The sequence below is a fragment of the Bubalus kerabau genome, chromosome 7 (genome assembly GCF_029407905.1).
Source record: "Bubalus kerabau isolate K-KA32 ecotype Philippines breed swamp buffalo chromosome 7, PCC_UOA_SB_1v2, whole genome shotgun sequence".
Classification (NCBI taxonomy): domain Eukaryota; kingdom Metazoa; phylum Chordata; class Mammalia; order Artiodactyla; family Bovidae; genus Bubalus; species Bubalus kerabau.
Window position 1 is genome coordinate 87,178,494 of NC_073630.1, and position 8,512 is coordinate 87,187,005.

Consider the following 8,512-nt stretch of genomic DNA (forward strand, 5'->3'; position numbering starts at 1 on the left):
CATAAAGTTAAAATAGTTTTTTTAAGAAAGAAAATGGACCCCTGAATCTGGTTACCGGGAGCTAGTATCAACTTAACAGGGTGTCTATTATCAACTAATGATTATGATAAGTGCTATCTCGGAAGGGAGCAAATCCTGAGAAGTAATTGGATTTTCTAAATCCAGACTGGCTTTGGCTTTGGCTCTTGCACCTGCAATAAAAAAGGGACAGCTGTTCTGGACACCCACCCAGTAAATACTATTAAGCTCATTAACACAAACCTTTTGGCTATGATCAAGTGAAGTATCAGTTTAATCCATTATACCTTGTCTGTCAAGGGACTCACTCCATCTTGCCCTGCTACTTAAGAGAGGTTGTGGGGTGGGATTTGGCAAGCCAACAAAACCTTTTCCATCTTTAACAGCTATGGGTTTTATTTATGACCCAAGTGAAATGGCATGATAATAATGATAATAATACCTCGGATGAATAAACACCTCAGTCCTAAGGAGTTCAGAGAGCTCTGCTGATACTTATCTAATTAATCCTCACCACATGCTTGGTGAGTAGGCATGTGGCATTATCCCTGGTTTACAAATGAAGAAAACAGAGCCAAAGTGACTAGCCTGGTATCACTAAGTAAGCTTAGTGGAGAAAATAATACAGCCAAGAATTCTTATCTCCCAATACAATCCTGTGATTAAAATAGTAATTGTTGCAATTCTAAGGCTTCTGGTAAGAACTATATATATAACTGTGAAATATTACTACCTGGTAATTGCCTGAGATTGTTCAAGGAGCATTAATCAATTAGGATCAACTAATAAACAAGATAATGGGGAAAGGGGAAGTATTATATCCTCAAATGATCCATAAATTCCTTTTTATCCACATAAGTTGACCATTGTTTTTAGACCAGCTTCCAACTGAATTCAAAGGGAGAAATGGGGCAATAATTTATGAAAACTTTTGAACATCATCCCAAAACAACTGAAAGATGGCAGATAAATCTATACATCCTATGACTTGTTTCATGCTTTTTCTTTATGCCTCAGAATTTTATCACTTTAAAACTAGATGGAGAGGCTTGCCAGTGGTCTATAGGTAAAGGATCTGCCTGCCAGTGCAGAGAACATGGTCTAGGAAGATTCCACTTGCCTCAGACAACTGAGCCCATGGCTCACAACTACTGAAGCCCATGTGCCTGGAGCCTGAGTTCCGCCAGAAGTCACCACAATGAGAAGCTCTCGCACTGCAAGATCCTGCTTGCTGTAAGTAGAGAAAACCTGTGCACAGCACCAAAGACCCAGCACAGCTAAAAATAAAATAAATCTTTGTAAAATATAAAACTACAGGGAATAAAACAATGATTTTATCCATGTTATTAAAAGATTATCATAATAAACAAAACAATCTGGCAGATGCTACCTGAAGCTTAGATTTTTTTTTTTAATCTCAGCTTAAGAAAAGATGATCACACATATTTAGCTCTGAGAATCAGATACAGAAAGTGTCATCAACCTTTCCTTAGCCTTATATGGTCAATTGAGCAATCAGTAACCACCACTGGAGCTAGTCAACTGAATGGTAACATGATTCTGACAGCCTTCAAAGCAGTTAGATTTGCCCAATTGCAAATAAGAAACCTATGCATATTTTTCTGGAGCTATTTGTTCTCTCTTTTTGCAGCAATGAGGATATTTCAGTTTTTACTTTGTACAGCTAGTGAAAGTTGTTCAGTAGTGTCAGACTCTTTGTGACCCCATGGACTATAGCTTGCCAGACTCCTCTGTCCATGGAATTCTCCAGACCAGAATACTGGAGGGGGTAGTCATTCCCTTCTCCAGAGGATCTTCTCAACCCAAGGATCAAACCCAGATCTCCTGCACTGCAGGCAGAATCTTAACCATCTGAGCCACCAGGGAAGCCAGTACATCTCTCAAACAATACCATAAAATAAGCAGCAATAGCAGAATTAGGTCGGAGTTCAGAAAGAGGATTTTTTTCACAGTCCAAAAGCCAGATGAACCACAATTTAACTTTGTTTGGGGCCTCTGTTCCTGAAAGAGAATCTTGAAGAAAATATGGAATGAATAGAAAATAGACATTCTTCTGTAACAGAAAATGTATCTAACATAGAGCTAGTGGGGCTTCCCTGGTGGCTCAACGGTAAAGAATCCACCTGCAATGCAGGAGACTCAGGTTCAATCCCTGTGTTGGGAAGATCCCCTGGAGCAGGACATGGCAACCCACTCCAATATTCTCACTTGGTGAATCCCATGTGCAGAGAAGCCAGGTGGCCTACAGTCCATAGGGTCAAAAAGAGTCAGACATAACTGAAGTGACTTAGTATGCACAGCATAGGGCTAGTGGCTGATTCTTCTTTTAGAAGAGTATTTTAGTTTTGAAACTCTGAAGTCCTGGAGTCTCTGGACTGTCCATTTCAGGTACATTTCAATCAAAGAATATGACCTTTAATAAGACAATTATTAGTTAAATGTTGGGCTTTTGTTTCTGCTATCACCATGCAAATACTGTTTGGGATGTTATCTGAGTGTCACTTCTGAGTGCCTAATAATTATAAGTGGGAGAACAAGTGACATGAAATTTCATAAAGACATAACTAAGTCTCAAAAAAGGAGTTCAATTAATACCTTACTTTCTATCTCCTCCATTCCTTTTAAAAATCAAGATTTTGCACAGTGAATATGATCTTAGAGAACAAAGATGATGACATTTATCCCCAGATAAATGATATGCATTTGCCTCCATGACCATTAGAACATCACTGAAACGCCTCACACCTCCTCCTGTCTGCAGGTAAGTGTCCAGAAAACGTAACTGTTTTTTACATCTGAAATCCAGAGGAGGCTGGTAAACCAAACAACTATTTTTTTTAAAGTCACTTCAATGAATGCATAGAAAAGAACCACAGACATAGGAAGAAGGAAGATCTGAGATAGTGAATGAGGGATCTTTGTCTTTTGTTTTGTTTTAAATTACTGTCACTGGATAACTCTTTCAGAAATGGTTTTTGAAAAGCCAAAGGCAAAAATGTTTGAACAAAAGACAGGTAAGCTCCATACCTAAACTCAACACAGAATATTTAACCTTTAATGTGCCTACTTATTTTATCAATATAACATATGCAAGCAATTCCAAATGCAAACTTCAAAATATTTGCATTTTACTAATGAAGTACTTGTGCTTCCCTGGTGGTTCAGCCATAAAGAATCCACCTGCAATGCAGAAGCCACAGGAGTCACGGGAAGTTCCTGAGTCAGGAAGATCCCCTGGAGGAGAGGATAGCAACCCACTCCAGTATTCTTGTCTGCAAAATCCAATGGACAGAGGAGCCTGGCAGGCTACAGTCCATGGGGTTGCAAAGAGACAAACATGACTAAAACAATTTAATATGCACAGCCCAAAGAAGTACTTGAAAAATACACAGATTTCACAATTATATTGAACTTAAAGAGATAAACTGTTTAATTAAAATATTTTAATTACAAAAATATGATGGTCTACTTTTACATAGTTACAGAACTACTATATAGAACCATTAAATATCATCATTATAATTTAAGTAGAAATATTAACAATTGAACACATATGTTTGTAAAAATTTGATATGCAAATAATGAGAACTCAGAATTTGTTCAACTGTTAATAATTCTGTATGCATTATAATTGGTCTTCCCAGGTCTCGCAGTGGTAAAGAATCTGCCTGTCACTCCAGGAGACGCATGAGACCAGGGTTTGATCCCTGGGTCAGGAAGATCCCCTGGAGGAAAGCATGGCAACCCACTCCAATATTCTTGGCTGGAGAATCCTATAGACAGCGGAGTCTGGTGGTCTATGGTCTGTAGGGTCTAAAAGAGTCCAACATGACTGAAGCAACTTAACAATGCATGCACACAACTGAATGAGCTCACCTAAAAGAAGGTCTGGAGAAAGAAGAGAGCAAAAACTAAACTCTGCCATTGCACATTTAGAGACTGGTACCAGGATGAATAGTCAATGAGGAGATTGAGGAAAGGCTGGCAGAGCTGCAGGAAAAAAAAAAAAAAAACCCAGAGAGTGTGGCTCTGTGTATTCAATAAAAGAAACATATTTTAAGTAGGACAAGGACAGAAAATAGATCACTGACAACCAGATGGAAACTGACTGTTACATTCATTTTTAGTGGAGTTTCAGTAGAGACTAGTTGGAATGGGTTAAACAGAGAATTGGAAATGGAAAAAATGAAGAAAGCAAGTAGAGAACTCTTTGAGCCTTGCTTTCAAAGAGATACGGCAACAGCTGAAGGACAATGGGTCAAGGGAGGATAATCACAAATTTGTATGCTATCAGAATTATTCAGGAGAGGAATAACTGGTTAAGGAGAGAGAGGGAGAATAACCACTAGAGCAGAGCCCTTAAGTAGGCAGAAGCTGATGAAATGCTGTGCCTGGCCAGAGAGATTGCCCACATACAATGACAGAGAGAAGCCGTTGAACCCAACATGAGGAATGTCAAGGTGTGGGTTCACATCCAGGTATGTTTTGGAAATTTGTTGGAGAAGAGATTGGTTAGTTTTCTTTCTGAATAAAAGAAGAGGAGATGGAATTTGAGGTTTGAAGAGAGAGTGAGGGTGAGGTCATTGCCACAGCGAATGAGAAAGTAAAATTTTATTTTATGATATAATAAAAATGAGGTTCTCTTGGAACTTAATTCCCATTTGCAACATTTTTGTATGGCTAATTATTTCAAATAATGACATTTGCAATAAAGCCCAGATTTCCAGGAAATACAACCTTGGTGTTATTCAAATAAGTGGAGTATTCCCTTCTCACAAAACTAATAATACTACACTAATGAAATTTTGCTAACAAAGTCTACCATGTTGCTCATTATCTCCTATTAAGAGAGATATTATTGTATCTAATACCCTCTTTTTTATTAAGTAACTAAAATCCTATTAAATCATATAGTTTCCATTTTGAATTTTAAAAGTTCTAATTTTTCAAGCAAAAAACAATTTCTTCATATAAAGTAAGTTGGCAATGAAAGATTTAAATATGGTGAAAAACATTTCACTGTGTTCTAATACAGCAAGAAGAGGGAAAGAGAGCAAGCTTTTTTTATCTCTTTTTATCACTGTATTTTCTGGAAAACATATTCAGTGTAAATGTCAGGGAGCAAAATACCCAGGACAGAATTCCCTGTAAGTGTTAATAAAAGATTCAAATATACACATGAAAAGTTCAACTTATGTTTTAAAAGTTACTACTCTTTTGTTATTATAATAATAGAATTTTATAAACACATAAACCAGAATAAATTCAACACAGAACTACTTCATAGATGTATTTGTTCTGTAAAAAATACTATTTTATAATCTCATTTACTTAGAAACCATCATTTATAGCTCTAGTTTGACTCATCTCATATACATGTTAGTGTTCTGTCCTCTTCCTACAATCACCATGGAATTATTTCAACCACAGAATATTGTTCAACTCTCTAGATTATATGCACATTCCGAATGTGCAAAATCTAGAGTAATCCACACATTTAATTAGGACTCCTAAGTGTAAACAGTTGCAGTTGCTCAGGTTTCCTGGAGAGTAGGCTCCAAGACAGGATTTGCTGGGAGTGCTCTAGATATTAACACTTGGAGGGGAAGGAAAGGAAGAGGCTGGGTTACAGTACATTCTCAACCAAAGCCTCATGGAAGCTCTAAAGCTAAGATGGCCCTTAGAAATCATCCCCAGTGGGGAGAGGGAGTGAGGCCTTTGCTCTTTCTAGAACTTGATGTGGATATAAGTTGCCCCTGTGAAGGGGGGTCATTTATTTGATCAAGGCAGCTCTCTTTAGCTGAGGACCATTCCCAGCAGAGATCTATCAGAAAGCAGCACTCCCAGAAGCTGAAGAAAAAGTCCTTCAGTCCTGAAGGAGGATCAGGGTACAATATATGGCCCCCCACAAGATCAAAGATAATCTTTGCACCAATTAAGACGAGACACTATAGTTTTAAGTGACCATTTCAAGGTAAGGATAAGCATCTAAAGGTCAGCACAGGGCATTAACTACAGCTTCAAAGATGGTCAGGCTAATAGCCCTGCTGGCTCAGCAAGATTTAATAACCTGGTGTTTCCCCTCCCCTCAGGAACTGAGAGCATTGAGGATTATAGGGTAACACTCCTCTATTGAGGATCTGGAGGATGTAGAGAATAGTAATAGTGATACCACACAAACAGTAACAATAGCTAGAGTGGTGGGGTTAGTAAAACCACTTTTCAAATAACATACTTTCTACATGCCAGGCATTGTATTAGAGATACTAACTGAATTACAAAAAGTAAAATAATTTCCAAGACTCCCTGCTAATAAGTAACAGAGAAGTCGCAGAAATACTAATGGGTGAAGCAGACCACACATAACTGGCAATGCATATATTGTATGCGTAATGGAAGCTTTGGTAAATCAGAGAAAGAGGATAACTAATACTCAATTCTGGTCAGAAGTTACCATGTGGGAATGTGAGCCCAATGTAGCCAAATATACAAACTTTTTTAAGAGGAAAAATCTATAGGGTTATGTGAATTCACCTAATGTCTTTAGTGTTGGCTAATTTTTTAAATAAATAAATAATGCCTTGTGTTTCAAACAAAACACATCTGGAATAATATTCTGCTACTTCTGAAATAAAAAGAATTTATTATTCAAAGTATCAATCTATTCTTGATTGTCTTGGCAGAATTATAACCTTCAAGCAAGAACCTCGCACATTGACTTGTATCCACCAATGGAATGAGACAAAAAGAAAAGAGGAGTAACAGGGAGCTTCAATGGTAAACCTTCAGTAAAAGCAAAACCACTGATGAGATCTCAGAGGGTGGCCAACTTTACTAGTCAAGAAGCATTGACATGGATGAACTTAGCTTTTAGCAGAAAATACCAGTTCACCAGCAGTGACACTGAAGAATAATGAATGTTGGTAGTAATTTTTTTAGTTGGAAGACATTGTATCTATCATGAAAGGATATTGTCCATGAGAAAGAAAACTTCAAGAGCAGCAGATCAGGCCATATGAGAATATGGCTGCTTTGGATATGAAAAAGTGAAGTGAAAAGTGTTAGTCGCTCAGTCGTGTCCAACTCTTTGCAACCCCAAGGATGGAGCCTGCCAGCCCCTCTGTCCATGGAATTCTCCAGGTAAGAATACTGGAGTGAGTAACCATTTCCTGTTTCAAGGGATCTTCCAAACCTGGGATTGAACCCAGGGTTTCAATCAAATAATTGCAAGCAGAATTGCAAGCAGATTCCTTACAGTCTGAGACTCCAGGGAAGCTCTGGATATAGTCATAGAAATTGGTAGTAAGAATTGAAAACTGGGACATCTCTAGTGGCACAGTGGATAAGAATCTGCCTGCCAATACAGGGTACATGGGTTTGATCCCGGTCTGGGAAGATTCCACATGCCAAGAGGCAACTGAGCCTGTGTGCCACAACTACTGAGCCCATGCTCTAGAGCCTGTGAGCCACAACTACTGACGCCTGCCCACTCTAGGGCCCGAGAGCCACAACTAACGAGTCCCTGTGCCCCCTAGAACCAACAAGTCGCAACCACCGTGACTATGTGCAGCAACTATTGAAACCCGAGTACTCTAGAACCCGTGTTCCACAACAAAAGAAGCCATTGAAATAAAATGAGAAGCTTGCATAAAACTAGAGTAGCCACCGCTCTCCACAACTAGAGAAAGCCCGTGCAAGGAAACGAAGACCCAGCACAGCCAAAAATAAAAAGAATTGAAAACTGGATTGTAGCCCTCTAAATTTAAACAATTGGATATGAAAAAGTGAAGTGAAAAGTGTCAGTCGCTCAGTCGTGTCTGACTCTTTGCAACCCTGTGGACTGTAGCCCACCAGGCTCCTCCATCCATGGGATTCTCCAGGCAAGAATACTGGAGTGGGTTGCCATTTCCTTCTCCAGGGGATCTTCCCAACCCAGGGATCGAACCCAGGTCTCCCACATTGCAGGCAGATGCTTTAACCTCTGAGCCACTAGGGAAGCCCAAATTTAAACAATTAGGCTGAGAAGATCCTGGAGCAGCTGTCACAGCTAACATGCAGGGTAGTTAGAGGTGAGAAACTAATGGGTGAAAAGCTGCTTGAATGGAGCCTGGACACAGGCTGGCATTTGATCAGAACTAATAAGTGGTATGAGACTTCCCTTGTGGCTCAGCTGGTAAAGAATCTGCCTGCAATGTGGGAGACCTGGGCTTGATCCCTGGTTTGAGAAGATCCCCTAGAGAAGGGAAAGGCTACCCACTCCAGTATTCTGGCCTAGAGAATTTCATGGACTGTACAGTCCATGGGGTCACAAAGAGTTGGACATGACCGAGTGACTTCCACTTTCACTTTCCTAAGTGGTATAAAATGGGGTACTTGTGGGAAAGAAAGGAGACCACCCTGAGCAGGAAGAGGGATAAAAATATTTCTACTGACTTATACCTCAAAACTTTGTGAAATGATAAAATCCTCCCCT

At 39.2% G+C, this 8,512-nt stretch overlaps 1 long non-coding RNA gene across 2 annotated transcripts; it reads left to right on the top strand.

The window, feature by feature from the left end:
* The first annotated feature begins 302 nt into the window (after nt 1-302).
* LOC129657249 (uncharacterized) lies at nt 303-4,770 on the top strand. 2 transcript variants are annotated; one of them, XR_008716638.1, is made up of 4 exons: nt 303-542; nt 1,036-1,251; nt 2,673-2,800; nt 3,684-4,770. It is a non-coding gene; the product is annotated as an uncharacterized LOC129657249 (long non-coding RNA). The 2 variants fall into 2 exon arrangements; XR_008716639.1 differs by lacking the exon at nt 303-542 and adding an exon at nt 575-715.
* Nucleotides 4,771-8,512: the final 3,742 nt, after the last annotated feature.